This window comes from Nematolebias whitei, chromosome 10 (genome assembly GCF_014905685.2).
Source record: "Nematolebias whitei isolate Nwh7 chromosome 10, NemWhi1, whole genome shotgun sequence".
Classification (NCBI taxonomy): Eukaryota; Metazoa; Chordata; class Actinopteri; order Cyprinodontiformes; family Rivulidae; genus Nematolebias; species Nematolebias whitei.
In genome coordinates, this window is record NC_056507.1 from 20015717 (window position 1) to 20034684 (window position 18968).

At 39.2% G+C, this 18968-nt stretch overlaps 1 protein-coding gene across 1 annotated transcript in view; it reads left to right on the forward strand.

Annotated features, from left to right (window-relative positions):
• The window catches only part of srgap1a (SLIT-ROBO Rho GTPase activating protein 1a), a 102300-nt gene that overhangs the window by 1477 nt on the left and 81855 nt on the right, over window positions 1-18968 (forward strand). The window lies entirely within an intron of this gene.

The window sequence follows — 18968 nt, forward strand, 5'->3', positions numbered from 1 at the left end:
TACAGCACTCTACTAGATCTGTACAAAGCTAATTGAACAAATCATTCTAACGAGACTAATCAGAGCTTTCTCACACTCTTACACCGATGGGACACACATCTGAGGCAACGAGGGGTTCAGTGTCTTGCCCAGGGACACTTTGGCATGTGAATGCTGGTGGATTCAAACCCCCAACTCTTGCATTGGAGGACAACTGCTCTAAACACTCAGCCACAGCCCTCACTTTCCTTTGTCCGAACATAGCCTCTTATTTAGGCTTATTTGCTACAAAAGCTGTAAGACCTTGTGACATATATTCAGTAACAGCCAAATGATATGCATAGCACTTTAACTTATGTTAAATAAAAAGTGTTAAATGTTATTTATTAGCATTAGTCACCTGCAATGCTGTCTCACTTGTGGAGGCTTGTTCCAGGTTCCTAGCTGCAGTCTGGGATCCTCTGCACTTCTGTGCATGAAGGACAGCCTTTTTTAAGTTCAAAGTTTTTGTCTATCCGTTGTGCCGTAACACTAATCATGCTAACAGGGCTAACACGCCGTCCAAATGTCTGTAGTAAAACTCACCCAAGTGCTATCGGCTATTAGCTTCTCAATGACGTCGGAAATGACGGCTTGTAACTCGGGTAAGGTTACGTCGGAAAATATATCCGACTGGGGACGATGTAGCGAGGCTCAACGTAGTCCAAAAATCTTCGGAATCCGACATCCTCACCGAAAAAAGTCTTCCACACCACCGACATTTAAAATTTTCCTCTCCACCGTGAGACCAGGTAGGCGCACGTGATGTCATCGCATTGTGCTGCCGCTGTAGGAATCCTTGTCACTGGGTTGTCATACAAAAACAGCACCTTTTTATATCGGTGAGCTATTTTGATGGCGCCGATGTCCGATATTTAACTTTAACGCTAATATCGACTGATACCATGCTGATAATATCGTGCATCCCTAGTGAGAATATTAGTAAGGAGTTTATCACAGTTTTTTTTACTACCGGTATTTGCATAAACTACTTTTATTTTTACACTGTAAACAAAAAAATAGCAAGATCTTGTTGATGTGTTGAGAATGACTCTCGGTTACTACCACATGAACATTGGCGCATTAGTTAATTTGACTTTGTAGCCATTTTGATGCTATCTGTTGAATTGCGGTGACTCCGAAAGCTGATCAATTATATGGTAAATGCACAGCTTGTATTTAATTTTTGAGTTTTACTAAAAGCTGCCCAGTGGTTCATGAAATATTTTACCGGTACATGGTTGAAGCCGAAGTTTTAAGCAAAAAATACTAATAATGTGTAGTTCTTCGAAAACGTGTTGGGGATGATTCTCGTGTAATAGCACAACAAATTTCAGCTAAATATCGGTAAAACTGATTGCGATTCAGTCACTTCTATGGTTTTTATTTTTAATTTTGTCTTGCTTTGGCAGCCATCTTGAACCGGGTGTACTCCAAAAGTAAAAAAAAAACAACAACCGGATATTCATCTAATAATTGCTTACTAAGAGTAGCATTAAAATTATTTGTCTTGTTCATTCATTGTTTTGCTAACACAGCTGGCAACAGCACTGTTTTGGCTGAAAAGACTCTAAAGGCATGCAACACTGGGATTTTGAGTTTTAACTGTAAATAACCACAGGGACATGTTATTGAATATTATTTCTAACTTCCAACTCAAATATACACGTATATCTTTTTCAAATTTGGGGTTTGTGCTTGTGCATAATCAGTTACCCGATAGGTCAGCTTAACTCCCAATGCAAGCGCCGTTTGCATTTACATTTAGTCAGTAGGTTGTGTAGGCTCCTGATCTTACAGTTGTAAAGCTGTTTATGAGTGAGTTTGTGGTGATAATGAGTGCGTTGGCAGAAACAATGTGACAGCCAGAGGCAGGAATCTGGTGAGCAGACACTGATTACTCAAGAAATCTAACAACAAGCAGCCTGGGAAGAAAATACTAGTGCTCGTGTTTGATCTAATGCCCAACTTTTACTTTAACTAGAAATTTGTCTAATTTTCCACACGGTTTTCACAGGGTGGTTAGTGTCTCGTATTATCGCTGCACTGATCTCTGAAACTCTCTGCTCTGATCAGAACAGTTTTATTCTGTTTACACTTAATGTTTATTGTTATGTGAAATTTAACTTTTACATCCAGGTTTCAGCTTTATTATATGCTAGCAGCTGTTCAATATCTGATTGTAAGATTAAACAGTTTTATACAGAAAACGACTGAAGACTTTTTATAATGACAGGGTTAGACCCTGGGGTGTCATTCAGCTGATTGTAGGCTTTTTCATAAAACAATTCCACAAAGTTGCCACACAGCCCAGCTGCCTTTGGCTGTCCATAAATCACTGATGGAGCCGGCCATGTCTCGCACTGACGTGAGGCTTACCGAGATGAAGCGAGCACACAGAATCAAAAGAGGTGTGGAACAGAACTCAGCTGTGTTGATGTGGAGCATTAACTGTGTAACGGCTCTCTGCCTCGTATTGTTTTCAAAGCATGAGTTCAATCAGTGTAGCGATTCGTTTGTGGTTAACTTATTTTTAAATTAAATACAAAGCTGCTGGGCTTCATCGTCTATCTTTATGTTTGTTGTTTAATTCCCCGACTGGGTGGTCACACAAACCATATGTGCCATAATTTCCGGACTATAAGCCGCCACATTTTTCACACGCTTTGAACACTGTGACTTACACCATGATGCGGCAAATTTATGGATTTTTACGGGCTAACAAGCTTCATGCAGCAACACTTAGCCTGACAGTGGGTCAAAATATTCACTATCACCAACAGGTTTGGAAAGGCTGGACACCTGTGTGATGAAGAGGACGGCACAAGCTCAAGTGCAAATTTGCCTCAAGACGATAGTGATGTTGAAAGTGACGACGAAAGAGAGAGTGAGGACGTGTGTGACAAAGTAATTCTGAGGCTGTTCAATTCTGACACCGAAGAAGACAAATTTAGTGGTTTTAGTACACATTCGTTCAATCTTTATTTAAACAGGTTAGTCACATGAGGAAGATGATGATAGCGATCAGTGACTATTCCTGGTAGGCTACTGTACCGGTGTTTTTTAAATGTTTTTTAACCAGCTTATAGATACTTACTATTCAGATTAAAAAAAAACAACAACATTTATAGTACATACTTGTTTGTATTTAATTAAAAGTTTAACATATATTTGTGTAAAAATCTCATGTTACAACGTGGACACCTTTTGGCTTATAGACAAGTGCGGCCGTACGATTTCTTTTATTATTTTAAAAGTTAGCGGGTGTGGCTTATATTCAGGTGCACTCAATAGTCCAGAAATTACGGTAATCACTTCAATAAATGATTGAACCACTGCATCAGCTTACTTGTTCATTTGTCAACCATTTTGCCTCTGTTACAACCTCGCTTTGCGGCACAAAAGCAAATCAGGGGTAGGGTTGGCTTTGACCTGCTCCTTTGCTGCCTCGGTTCATTCAGAAATCACACTGAGGCAGCCAGAAGGCGTCTGAGGTGTCTTGTCAAAGAGCCTATTCCTAAACATTCTTAAACAGCCCGTAGAACCCAGCAGAAAATACAAACAATAACTTTTATATTTGAAGGAAATTATTCACCGATTTCAAAAAAGTTTTGGCACACCGGTAATTACTTTTTGCTGATTTCTAAGAATTGGCATCTTGATAAAGACTAAGAAACAGACAAACTGAGCAGATTGGTAAAGACCATGCAATTTGTTTCTGCTTTATTGTGGACATTTGTCAATTAATGACAATTTGTGCAACGAAAGGGTGGAGGGTGGGGGTCATTGGCATTGTCAGTGTGCCTCTGTTTCTGTGCATGGCTGGAACCAGCAAAGCTGTTGTTTTTCCTTTGGTAAAGAATAGGGGTGTAATGGTTATCTAAAATCACATTTCGGTTCGGTTCAGTTTCAAGAACAGCTCGGTTCGATTAATTTTCGGTACAAAAAAGGCCAAAATGAAGACTTACAAAATGTTTATTTTGAAAATATACCAAGTAAACAAGTACAGACTTCTTAGCTGGAGGTGGTCTGGTGGATGAAGAAGACTCAGCTCTATCTTGTTGACATCCTCAGACCACAAACAGCACAAAGAGATAAAAAAAATGAGTTGTTAAGATTATAATTTTAAATTACAAAAGTTAATTAGATCACAATACCATAACAAAATACCTCTTCTTGCACGGTCATCATTTCTGTTGAACATTCTCTCGCTCATCATCGTCAGGGCAGGGCTTTAATCTGGGCTCCAGGGCTTGTTGACAATATCAGTTTTGGCTTATTCATAAAGTGCTGCTACAACTTTTTGGCTGAAGTGTTGATGTTATGGGATGTCGTAGGCAGGGGGGCTCAAGTCTTTAATCATATGCTTAAAGCCGGTGCATCAACAACAGAATACGGACGTAGATCCAGAGCTTTAAAAACTCCTACAGCTTTGGACCGATCTGAATGACCTGATAAAGGTTGTTTAAATGTTGCTGTTGTTAAGTTGTTAAGTGCGTTAACAAGTTAGACGTGTTGCCTGCTGCAGATCCAATCTCCGTGAAACAACGTCGACACACAGCTTTGGATTTGCACTTGTCTTTCCCCATCGTGAATTTTAACCAGAAAGCCATCATTTTTCCCAAACAGGAAACCGCAACGAGATGAAAGGGTTTCCTGCTAGGCTGCTAATGCTACGCGTGCTGCAAGATTATAGCGCCGTGTTGAAATACGCTTAGGAACTTTAGTTCCGCGGTCCATAATCGCTCGTTAATAACATTTTAATGAATGAAAAAATAACCGAAACGGTACGCACGTGGCCTGAACTGAACATGCTGTACCTAAACGGTTCAATACACGCACGTGTACTAGGAATGCGCGATATAAACGGTACACGATAGAAACAATAGAAATTTAGCCTACAATAGAGATCTGACTTCTACCGGCTAACTGCAGTAATGCTGTGTCTGATGTAAAATCAGAGCTGTCACATTTAATCGTTACTTTTTTTTAGTTGAAGACTGTGCGCAAGTGGCGTTAAAGTCGTTTCTTCGAGGGCTAAGTAGCGAAGCTACAAGCTAAATACGCCCGGCTTGCCGTAGTGGTGCCGTATTTGGATGCATGCGCAAAACGCATTGTATCATTGTATCATTGTATCATTGTATCATTATCATTATCATTTTGTATTTTGTTTTGTGTCTTACCTGTTGTTTTGTCTGTACAGCACTTTGGTTGGCCTTGTAGCTGTTTTAAGTGCTTTATAAATAAAGTGGTATGGTATAGTAGTGGAATTTTCTTAATTCAAAATAAATGATGGCAAAAGGACACCCTATTCTTTTTTAAATTCCTATTGCAAGTTTTATACCAAAAAAACCATATCGCAATATATATCGTTATTGCCACCCTTCACAATACATATCGTGATATGAATGTTATGCCATATCGCACAATCCTAACGTGTACAGTGACCCCACTAGTAAAGAAAGTTGGTTTATGTCAAACTGGCTTGCTGCTTGTAAACTGAGCCATGACTCAGATGGCAGGTTTCCTCTGACAGATGTCTTTTTTTGACTCATTGTACAGGCTGCTCCCTGACCTGCCTTTCACTGCTGTTTGAAATCAGAGCCTCCGCAAACCCAAAGAGACAAGTCCAGTCACTTTTGCACAAAAGATGAATTCACAGCCAAAAGGGGGCTCTGAGGTTGTTTATCTTATTATCTTTTGAATTATGCTTTGTGGTTCTACGTACAAATACTTTTGGTGTGTTTATTTATTCACAATTACTTTTTGTGTTTGTGTCCAGATTTGTAAAATGTAGATCTGGGTTAACAAACTTTCAAGTGGGTTTTTCAGATAAAGGCATCTTGCCATCAGAGTTCAGTGTAAACTGCAGTGGAGCGTGCAGTCTGCTGCAAAAAGAGACGTGTCCATTATAAAACACTATAATGCTTTAAGGGTACTTCATTAAGTACTCTATACAGTAGGAATGCGCGATATATATGGTACACGGTAGAAACAATAGAAATTTAGCCTACGATAGAGATCTGTCTTCTACCGGCTAATCGCAGTAATGCTGTGTCTGAAGTAAAATCAGAGTTGTCAGTTTAATCGTTACTTTTTTTTTTGTTGAAAACTGTGCACAAGTGGCGTTAAAGTCTTTTCTTCGAGAGCTAAGTAGCGAAGCTACAAGCTAACTACAGCCGGCTTGCCGTAGTGTTGCTGTATTCGGACGCATGCGCAAAACGCTGTGTTTTGTCAAATGTTTTTTTTGTGGGGGGGGTTATGTTCAAAGTTAAAGTAAGCGTTGGTCAGCTTTAGAGAAACCTGCTCTCTTGTCTGTGAAAAGAACGCTGTGTTGTGTGATTTTACTGCGAGACCCTCTGGTCAAAGCCACAGACTCATGTTGTATCAGCTCTCCATTAAAGCAGAAGGAGTCGCCCACTAGAGGGTTGGAGGTGAAGTGTTTCAGTGTAAAATGCTGCTCTGTTGCTGTTCATTTCTTAAGTGAGAAGACTGGAAACTGTTAAAGAGTTAACAACATATTCTTTTGTTTAAAACATATGGCTAAAACTACATTTTATATCTTTTGCACTGTTTTGCACTACAATAAAGAAGCCCAATATTTGATTTGTTTATTATTTAAAAACTCTCTGGGCCTAGTAGTGGAATTTTCTTAATTCAAAATATATGATGGCAAAAGGACAACCTATGCTTTTTTAAAATTCCTATTGCAAGTTTTATACCAAAAACATATTGCGATATATATCGTTATCGCCACCCTTCACAATACATATCGTGATATGGATTTGGTCATATCGCACATCCCTACTATACAGAAACACAAAAATAAACATTCCCTTCATTTCCTAGAAGCTGAGTGCTTTCTCAAAATCTCTCCTTGATTCTCTTTCTTGTATTTTATTCATGCTAATTTTACATTTATCATGTTTGTTTTTTTTACAGTATACTAGCACATAAACAGACAGCGTGCAATTTCTTGTTTAAAATATTCAATAAATGTGCACTCCAGGTCTTTTAAGTCTTTTTTTTTTTTACTTTTTGTTTACTAGAAGAGCTGTGATGTTGCACCAGCTTCTCAGAGGTGTTGCAGTGGGCTTGAGTTTGAAAGACTAATTGAATTTTAACACCTCTTGCAGCTCTTCACAACATCCATTCACACACGTACCATCTGTTTTTACTACCCACTCCTTTTATAAGTGTGTGTCTGTAGTGTGCTTCCAGGCAGTGGTGTGACATTGGGGTGTGGTATTTTGTCTCTGTGAGTTTGCATGGCTGGGAGAATTATTATTGACAGCCCCATCTGTGCCCACTCACCCTTTTTGTAGTTTTGATCAACTCTGTTGAACATGAGCAAGCTGTGCTTTTCACTGGGGCCACAAAACACCACTGCAGCCCTCAACACCTTTAAAAAAATGTGCCAACCACCCATTATCCTTAAAATGAACACACAAGAGGCCAGGTGTATCATCCATCCCAAGTTGTACTCGGCACTAAATCATTCAGTTTCTTTCCCCAAAAGGAATAAATGCAACTCAGAGCAGTGTGATCCATACTGAGGTGGTTCAGACTGGGAATGAATTATGCATGCTCTGAAAAGGAAAGTTTTCAGCAAAAATGGTTAAACTTGCCATGTTCTGCCTCTCTTTTTCTCAAGTCTTGGTTGTGATGGTGGAGCATAGAGAAGAATCTCTGTTGAACAATGAGCTGAGGGTGTCTGTGTAGTTGCACATTGCCAACATGAGGCTCAGGGTGTAAATTGAATTAAACCTGCTCAGGGGAAGTAAAAGTGGTAGATAAAAGTGAAGTAGGGGATTATTTGTGGGATTTTAGTTTATGTCACGAACCACTGCTCGAACCTAGCAGATAGACAAACAGGAAGGCGAACAGACACTTTGACCGTGCCGCTGCCTTCCTCCCAGAAGAACTGGATTAGGAGGAAGGAGATTGGGGGAGGGGGACAGGATGGCAGGTCAGTTCCAGAATGAGTAAGGACAGATGTTGAATGCTTTGTCTTTGACCTTTTTTAATTCACAGCAGTAGTTGTCAAGACTGGTGGATTTAAATCATTGATGGGTTTAGCAGAATCAAAACTTTTCAATACTGGTCTTTATAGCCTTTAAATGTGGTCTTTAATTGGTTCTGCTGGTTTTCATGAATTCAGTGTAGCAATTATTTCAAGTTGGTGTCCTGAGATGACTCCTTCACACATCAATGTCGTGTGAAATGACAGGTGGAAATCGGGTGGGAGGCGATCATGTCACCAGCCCTTTTCATTCAACATTTTCGAGCCAGGCCTACAACACCCTCTTGCAGCCTTAGGCTCTGTTTACGTGACGCCATTACTAAGTGCAACCGTAACATTTCTGTTGTGTTTCATCTGTTTGTGTTAACAATGACAATCGTGGTCATATTCTCTGACACGGAAACCTTTTTTTTTTTTAATCCAGGTCTCGGAGCAAAAGTTTTTAGAAACACCCGCATCAGCACATGCACACTACGGACAGCTGAGGTCAAAGTGTTTCTGAGCTAGTGCGAGCAGATAAACAACAGTAACGATGGCAGATAATGTATTGCTGTTTGTGTTGCTTTCTCTTTTCCATTTGTCACAACTTCTAACACAGGAAATATGTGCTTCACCATCCATTGGGTCAGCGGAGACTCATTACACACACGTTACCAAAGCTATTGGTTGAAACAAATAAACATGTACTTGCCATTTTAGATGTAACAGTTTTCTTGCTCAAGGCTGGAGTGTCTGCATGTGCCATTTAAATACACGCATAAAAACAAGACATTGTCAGTAAGTGACCTGGCATGAAAACTACAGCATTCACCATCTTTGATGGTCTTGTATAAACAAGATTGCGATCACAGCATTGCCATGTAAACGTGTGACTTTTTCACCATCAACATTGGGAAATTAACGTTTCCAGAGATCATTCATATGTAAACTGGGCCATCATGTATCAGCCAAAGTGACATGGGAGGGTGGAAGTTGACCCACTTTTGTTACATCTCTGAACTAGCAAAGGAGGGTAGTCACAGGGCTGAGTTGACAAGTTGTTGGTATATGGGGGAGGTGACATGAGCAATGCTTTATTCTAACCAACAAGGCAGCTGTCACCCCTGAAGGTTCTGTCTGCTTCACGTGTGGAAGTAAAAGTTATATTATGGCTCAGTTGTGTCATTTGTGAATGTTCATCTTATGGTCTAGCGTGGGGTTTGTCTTGTTTGTGTTCATATTATGGAACCTTAGTGTGTAAAGCGGCATGGTGGCTCATTTGATAGAGATGTTGCCTCTCAGCTAGAAGGTTGTCGGATTGAATCCCGTCCGGGGACCATTCTGGGTGGGATTTGCATGTCCTCTCCTTGCGTGTGTGAGTTTTCTCCGGGTACTGCGGTTTCCTCCCAAACCAAAACATGCATGTTCGGCTGATTGGTAACTAAATTATCCAAAGGTGAGAGTGTGAATGGTTGTTTGTTTCTATGTAGTCAACCAACTTTTCATGTACAGTGATCCCTCACCTATCGCGGGGGTCACATTACAGAGACCCCTGTGGTAGGTGAAAATCCCCAAAGTAGCAGCGTTATATTTATTTTATTATTTATATATATTTAAAGGCTTTATAAACCCTTCCCACACTCATACAAACCTTTCCTACTCACTTATCCCATTCTCTTATAAACACTTCATATTCTCTTTAACATTTTTGAGATGGCGATGAAGATGATGACGATGAGATGAATGTACAATTCTGCACAGCATGTACAGTACACACAATATATATATTTATATATATATATATATATATATATATATAGATTAAAAAAAACCTGCGATACAGTGAAGCCGCAAGAAGTGAACTGCGATATGGCGAGGGACGATTTGTAGCTATTTGTTGTGAAAAAGGCTTTTTAACACCTTAGTGCGCCTATAAGACATTGCACAAAATCTTAGAACTAGACTAGACAGCAAATCTGTTTTTTTCCATTCTTACCAAATATGATGTGTTAAGACAAAATTTATGACAATATAAACTGACATTCATAGTCTCTTTGTAAAGGATCCTCATGAGTCAAAAAAACAGAAGTCAAATTACTTCCCAGTGTTTCCCCTAGATCAGTTCTCTTGGCGGGAGAGTGGGGGGTGGTGGAGGATGGGACGGAGTCATGTCTGTGTTGCCCCCCTACTAGCTTAGCGCTTTATTTATCGACAACCGGGTGCAGCGTCACGTCTGTGTTCCCCACCCTTCACTACCTTTGCGCTGCATTACTACCGGTGTTAGTAGCATTTTTGCTAGCACGCTTGTATTGGGCCCTGTGCTACATCAATACCCATAGTTCTTGATGGGTGTGTGTGTGTGTGTGTGGGGGGGAGGGTTGATAGGCAGGGCGCTTGGTTTTGTTGATAGGGTGGGGTGCCCCACTTGTATATTGGTAGGGGAAACACTGCTTCCTGCCCCTTTCTACACTTTTTTTGTATCTTTTTTTTTTTTTGCTCTCTGTCAAGCTGTCTTTCCAACGCACCCTTATATGTGTCGAGCTGATTTTATATTTAATTATGTCACAACCTCGCCGTCCCTTCCCCCCAGGTTTTCCCTTTTGTTTGGCCTTAACCCATGACCTTAGGAAACCATTGAGCCTGCTGCCCCTTCCAATCAATAGTTTAAGACCACCCCTGGAGGTACAGCTTCTTTGAGAATAATTTTGGATGTTTGTGGGTGGGTGTTATAGAAATACTCTACGAATAAAATGCCATCTGGAAGCTTAATCCCATTTCCATGTGGAAATCAGATTGATTGTAGTGTAGAGTGAAGAAGCGACTCCAGTCTTGTATTTGAAAATGCTCTGTAATGGAGTATTGCTGTCGTGAACGCCACAGAATGTCTACACCGCTTGATGTGGTCACCTCTCTTTCTGTCTGTATTTCCTTTAGCGGTTCCAGTCTGGTTTTAGTTCTCCGGAAAGCTAGGAACAGTTTCCTATGGTCTCAGCTCTCATCTTATCAGACACACAATAAAGGCGTTTTGTGGTTTTGAAGGAGGGGACCCGAGCTCAGTGTACAGCAGTCATGACTGGTGTGGAAGCAGCCGCTAGTCTTCAAGCGCCAGTTTGAACTCTTCTCCACCCTCTGTGGAGATGGAAACTAAAGCCAAAGTTGTGGTTCAAGTCACAGATCTGTGGAGCGCCCGAATTTAAAAAAGAGCCATTTACGGGAAAGGTCCAACAGCCACGTCCTTCCCTGTTCATTGTGATGATTGTCAGAGGTCACAGATGGAGAAAGTCCCAGTCAGTTTTCCTTTTCGCTGCATTCCCCTTTTTACAAGATAGGATCTAATGTTAGATAATAAAGTAAACCTAAGGTGATGATAGATGAGGTTACAAGTTAAATATTTACAGCGCCTTTTTAGGCAGCTCTCTGAAAACTCTTCACGATTCTCTTCGATACTGCTCAGTTGTTTCCATAAATAGTTCAGTCACACATCATGTGGATATTATTCAATAAATGAAACAGATGTTTTCTGTGCAACTTCATCTTTCTTTGTGGTTTACTTAATAGCAAAAGAAGGAACTTGTCTGAGTCATCAACTCTTCAGTTGCAGAGAAGAAACTGACCCCTGGACTTTTCTGAGCTGTATGATTTTTGAAGAACTAAGGTGTTCAGTAATCATTATAGTTTTTTTTTTTTTTTTTTACAATTAATTATCTCTGTTCATTTTTCTTAATGGTTACAGCATCAAACCAGTACAAATTACACAAGACACTTGTTCAAAAAGTTGCAACAACCAGTTGCTTGGATCAGCCTGTAACTTTGATTGTCAACACATTCCGGGAATGTAAATTATATAATGAATTTGCTTAAAATAGAACTTTTAGCACCTTTTTCTGCAAATCGGACACATTATTTAGTTTTGAACAGTTCTGTTCACACAATCGAAAACGGGTGATGTTGGGCGTTCTAACTACAATTTGTCTGAAATTAGAAAACATCTACTCAAAATAAACCGTTTGTATCAGTAACTCTCAGCTTGGGCACAATCAGATTATTTCATTAAATGGGTGTCAGTCAGCTCTTCATCAAATTGTGTGAAAGACTTGGAAATGGAAAACATTTAGAGAACTTTTATACTTTACCTTAAATATAAAATTCATAAGTATGTGTCTGTCCTAGTGGGAAAATACCATGTTCCGAGTGTTTTGGAAGATGCATCTCGTTTTATCAAAATAGAACAAATACATCTCATGATTCATATCTTGTCTAACTGGTACATAATCTAAATGGGACTGGAGTACATAAGAGCCCAGTTATCAAAGAACTCTGAGCACAATTCCTTTCTGACCTATTTTCCTTGTTTTTTGTCATCACATGAACAAGATGTATAAAACTGGATTGAACTTTTTGTTATGCACACTTCCTCCGCAGGCTGTGTGAAGCATCCTGTGTGACGTCTGTGTCTATTTATTGCAATAAACAAATTCAAAGACCATTTTTTAATACATATTTTATTTCACCCGTTTCTGTGTTGAGACAACTTAAAGTAGGAAAATCCACATTAGTTTCAGTTTTTTTATTTTTACACGTTAATGAAAACCCAAATGATCACCATCATGTTACAAATAATCAGGATTGTTGATCAGAACTGTTTATTTCAATAAGTAACGCAATCCTTGTTGAGTTTCTGTCTTTCTTGTTGTCACGACCTGATAGTTTTAACGTTTGACGAGCGGCCCACTGACCTCTGCTCAGTGACCTGAACGACACCCTGAACAAGTGGCCCTTTTTCAGCAAGCAGCAAAAACTACACATAAAAAGTAAACAAGCAACTTTTTATTAGTAGGCTTACTAGTTAAATTAGTTCACACATCTAAACAAAAAAAAAAAAAAAAATTCTGCTAAAGTTTTTGCATTCAACAATTCTGCGCTTTGGATAAATGTAATTACAACATCATCCTTTTGACAATATAAATTATTTCTTTTTAATTTGCTGGTACTTTCCATTAGTGGTGATAATAGTGTCACCCTTATTCTGATAATTAAGCTTGAGTACTATTTGATGTTGGACAGTTTATTGTAAATCTAAGATGATATTTACCAAATCAGGAGTATTTTTGGCTTCTGGAACCACGACAAAGCAAATAACTTTGGTCCTTGAGTTTACAGGTGAAGTACGTGAAATAGAATCAGAATCAGTTTTATTGTCACCACACAGAAGCACAATGAAATTACATTTCAGTACAGCCCATCCGAAACAACAGACAGGGTAGACGGGGTGCCTGAGGCTGCAGCCTCACTGAGAGGCGCTTCCTTTGTCGTTAGATTAGAAAAAAGGGGAACGCAAGGGAAGAGGAGGTAAAACATAATTTCTTACACAGTGTCCCTAACGGGACACAGAGTGAGGCTGCAATAAAAACAGCACAAAAAAAGCTACAAACGGTTCACAGGACAAAGAGCAGGGGGAGAAAGTGTCTGCCTTTACCAAGAGCAAGAAGGGGAAAACAAGTCTTCAAATTAAAGGATAATTTCTTCAATGGATGTTGTTTTTTTTAGTTAAAATGGAGACGTATCTTTAAGAGAACTACATAAATATGAATCTTCGTAGCGCCAGTTGTTTAATGATGTTTTTATGGGAAAATTGTGTGAAAGCACAAACTGGGAAAAGCACAGAACAGCTGCAAGTAGCTGCTTCTCACTTCTTGAAACTGTTTGCCATGCCATTTCTGCTTCTGGTGATTTAATTTTAGGTTCCGATGAAGTAGAGCGTACTGCCGTCTGCAAGAAGTCCCGCCAGATCCCTGACAGCTCATCTTTTTATAATTTAATAGAAGTGGGAAGAACTGCAAAGCAAAGTTATGTTTTTAGATCAGGGCTGGAAATGGAACAAGTTTTCTGACTTGTTCCATTTTTTAGGAACCAAAAGTGGAGCAAAGTCTGACATGAACGGTTAGAAAAATAAAACATGGAAAACTCTTTAACTCTCCCCATTAAATTCTAGATAGATCAGCTCATGGTTTGAGGTGGCGTAAATTCCCCGAGAAACCAGTATAGCTTTGTAATAAATGTGTTTTGAACAACTCAAACGTATTGTCACCGTTGGTGTTTTTGTTTGCGTACCCTCCATCGCTGTATGAACACAGTCACCAAGTCTCGTGTCTTATTTTTAACCAGGCGTGTTGGAAGGCTCCTCCTCTCCTGGCTTCTCCTTAGTTGCCCTGGTTAACTGTGTTTGAGGGATGAGAGTCACCTAGCAGGGTGTGAGGCACATGCATCCATGTACTGGCAGCTCTCACACATAAAAGAAAGTCAACCTCCATCTCCCAGCACTGTGGGAGACTGAAAAGAGAAAGTCCCAGCCTTGCTTGCTTTAGTGGGACAAAAACGAGCAGTGAAAGCTGATCCGTCTCTTCTTTTGTTCTCCCTCCCCTCTTTGTCCCTCGCTCTGGCCCTCTGAGCAGCTGCCCTAAGGTTGATTCTATTCTTTTGTTTTTTTGGACCAGGACACTGGGTGGGTCCTGTCAGGGTTGCCTCCTGCAGGCTAAACTGGCATTCTGTTTCACCTATAGTCTTGCCAAGTTTGTGATCATAGAAGGTGAAGATTTTATGTTAAGGCACGGTATCTCGACTTGAGACGGAGTGCTAGCTTTCAGAATAAAACCCTGGAAATTTGAAAAGTGTCGGAGGAGTGAGAGTCATGGTCTTGCTGGCAATTGCATCATTGACACTTCCCCTATATTGGCTTCCATTGTAATGTAATAGGTATTCAAGTGGACTTTTATTTGTTCGTCTTCGTTTTGTTTCCTATGTGTGTATCAGGGAGGATGATCATATTTACCTGTCTTGGCCTTTGAGTTCTTGTGAGGTGGGAGGATGGGGTGGTGGGGAGGTCGTTGAGGGCTTCCTCATTCTTGAAAGCTTGGTTTTCACTGCCAGATGGCTTGGAAGAAATCAATCCCTGCTGGTCTTGGCAGTCACTGTGACAAGGGGACTGATTGGTCCTGAGGCTGCAGTTTTGACTCTGTGAGCAACCTCTGTCTGAAACCTGAGTCAGGAGAAAGAGAGACGAATGAAAATACAGTATTTGATATATGTTACAGTGAATGCATGAAATGCTTTTATTTATTTTTTATTTTATTTTTTTTGGAACAAGATATCTAAGATCAATGGAATATGTATTTCTCTGCAGGACAAAAACTTCTTAAATAACAGTGACTAGGGAGAAGAAGAAATGTTGCATTTTCAGCTCTATACACTTAAAATAATATGACTGAGCTTTAGGGCCACGCTAAAAAAACCCCATCAAGAGCCATAAAATTACGAAAATAAAGTCGTACGAGATTTTTTTTTTTACAGCTCTCGTTTATTTATTTATTTTCCCATGAGTCGGATCCACGACGTGACCCGTCAGTCAATCCAGTAGGCGTCTCACCAAATCAAAGCTAAATGCTCTTTACCTGCAGAGCTGCGCTGCAGCCCATCAGAGCGTACCACCTTACTGTAAGCAGGTTCAAAGTCCTGATACTGATAATAATCTGATGCTGATGTGCTAACAGCTTAACTATCTCCTTATTTATAAAATCAATACCAAAGTATAACTTAACAAGATGCTCAACATTATTCATTTTACCACAGTTAAAATGCAGTAAACTCTGCTTTGTTGTGTCGGAGTTCAGATAATACTCATTTAGCTTCGGATTCGTCATTTGCTGACACACCTACTGGATTGATTGACAGGTCGAGTCATGATCCGACTCATGGGGGAAAAAAGAGAGAGAGCTGCAAACAAAAAAGAAAAGGAAAAAGTCTTGTACGACTTTATTCTCGTAATATTAAGGCTTTATTCGACTTTATTCGGATAATACTAGGATTTTATTCTCGTATTTTTATGGCTTTAAAAATATATTTTTCTTAGCTTGGCAATGCATTTAATTTATTTCTTAGCGTGGCGCTAAAGCTCCGTCGTAAAATACAATACAAAACCTACAAAACAATCTCACAAACCCCTACAAATATGTTTTATCTTCTATAATCAGAAATAACTTGAGTAATAAGTTCAGTCTTCTTGCATTGAAAGCTCTAATTCAGAGTTTTATTGGGCACTGCTGCCATAGTACGCTGGTGAAGATTCTCACTCAGGACATGATAAATAATAATAATAATAAAAAAGGTTAAAAGGTTAAGGTTATGGCGCTGCCATAGTGTTACATCATGAAGTCAAAATAAAAGTGCTGCTGATCTTCATCGTGTTTAAAGTCGTCTCAGAGAAGAGATCATAAAAAAAACACGCCACATGTGAGGTGTGTGTTTTTCTTGTTGCCTCTGAAAGTCACGCTTCCACACGTTTTGCTCAGTCTTGTGTGTGGTCTTAAATCTCTTTATGTCTCCTTTTCTTATCAGTCCCACCAATAACTAACTTTGCCAACATAACTAGTCTGAGGCTTCAGATCGCGGCTGATGCTAAATGCAACAAAACAAAACAATCCTGGACCCAAAGTTAATAGTTGCCTAACTGAGCATCCATACTCAGCCGTGCTGTCTTGAGCAGATCAGCCTCATTATTACGCCCTTTCAGTCTGACATCGCCCCTTGAGAATTTGTTTCATCCGGCTGAGAGCAAAGAACTCAAATCCTCGAGTAAAACATTAAAAAGCTCTGCTTTCATGTTTGCTTGGAGTTGTCACTTTGGTTAGTTACAGCTACAGAAATAAAGGGTGCTACATAATATGTTAGCTCAGTTCTGGAAACGTTTGTAATACATGATAATAAAACGATAGCGGCTGTACTATGCTGTGGATTAATTCCCAGTTTTTTTTTATGCCCATTAAAAATACATGAGTGTATTTTGGGGTAAAAGTGAAAAGGCATTTCATATCAGCATAATTATATCTCTTTGATTTTTGGATTATGCGTCAGCTTTGAAGTTTGGCTCTTGGCATAATTGTTGTGGCAGTTTTATGTGGTTGCAGCAAAAGACCCCCTACTACTGTCTTTGCTGGTGGGACTTGGCGGTTTTCTCTGATAAATCTGAAGGCCTTAAAGGATATATAAAAGTGCTGTGTCTGTAATGTCTCAAATCTTTGTTTTATGATAACATTTAGATCCGTGAGATCATGTGACTTTGCAAATTGGTGGAATCTTTAGATTAAAATGTGAAATGAATCTTCTCAGTTTAAACTCAAGAGCTTGGGTTGAGATTTCCCCTCCATCCTCCAACTGCCCTGAATTCTTTACCCCAGTTTTGGAGAATATGAACTAGCAATCCATCCATAACACTGACCCCCAGCTCACCCGTCTTAGCCCCAAACCTGGTGTCCTCAATCCTGTGGTTAAGACAGGCTGAGCTGAAGGCTAACATGACACTGATGCTATTAATGATGACAGACAAAGCTGTGGTATCACCCAAACAAACTGGACCTCTGTTAAATGTAGAAACCTTGTTCTGTTAAGGTAAATAGTGTACATTTGTGTTTTTATTTGAACTGTCAGTGTTGCATTCGTTGATAGGTTCAAGGTTCTTTATTGTCATTCGCATCCCATGTGGTACATGAGGTGGAACGAAACCGTGCACTCAAGGTGCCAGTTACACCCCAAAAATAACAAAAATATAAAGTGTAAAAAGAAACAATATACAAGGATTTAAGATATACACTAAACACTAATAATGTAATATAATACGGTGCATTAAACAGCAGCCTGAACATGAGTCTGTTGTGAGCAGATGGGAATGAAAACAGCAGCTTAAAGACAAGAAATGAGTAGCAGATAGTTGTGTAAACGCTTCAGCAGTGTTTAAACATATTTACAGAAAATGTTCTTATGTGTGGTTGGACCAAACCACTGCACAAATTAAACTGAGTAAATAAAATCTAAGAAAAACTTCTTGCATAACTCGTGAATATAATCGTACCCATCCACTGTAGTACTTTCACCATTCTGCTGTTTGTTAATGTACAATTATGGAGTTTTGATCTGTGTCAAAAACATTTTCCAAAATTCAGAACACTTTTAAGGCTAATTTAAAAAAGTGATTGATTGCATGCTTTTGTAGTTTAAACAACAAAATGAAACAAGGTTAATGGGCTTCGTAATATAAAATCTTGGCCATAACAAAAGATTTAATTTCACACGTGACGTTTAATTTCTTCTTATTAGAATTTTGCAGTCAGCCAGAAAATTGTAGCTTGTGTTACTAACAGTACCCAGTAACAAATTTTAATCAAACGGATATCTGTACACATAAATACACGTTATATACTTTAGATGAACAGCACATTGTTACAGTCACACATGCATGTTAACTTCCACAAAGCTGTGCACAAGGATGCTCTGTGTGCTACTGAGAGTTTCATTTAAAGGCATCACTCTGGTAATCAGTGCTGGCTGTGTGTGCAAACACACAGAGGTTTGTAGAAGTAGGGATGGTTGAATGTGCATGGGTGTCTTCACTGTGTGTAAAATCAGCACACAGCTTTTATTGTGCTTGTTGTCAACCAGCTGTTTCTTATCCTATTTATTATTATTACTTTTTTATCATTTTGAAGTATTTTTTTCCTAAACATGGATCATAACATTAAAAGCTGCATTTTTCAGAGGCTAAATCTAATTTATAACATTTTCTCATTTTAATTGTTTTGAAGAAAGATAAGTAGCAGGATGATTACTGGTAAATAGGATAAAAGTTTTTTTTAAGGCAATTCTTAAATTTCCATAGAGATGATTAGATGGATTTTGTGTACAGCCAGTAAAAGCCTCCATGTTTAACATATAGTGTATATTGACATGTGTAATCCTGCTGTTTTATTGGTCTTTAGCGCTGTAAGACTAATTTTCTTTGCATGATGTTCTGTTTGTTTGCATTGTTCTCAGTGTATATGCAGACTGTTAATCGTGTTTCTCCAAAAACAACGTAAAATCAAATGCTGAATCCGTTTGCATTCTGTAGAAATTCTTCCAG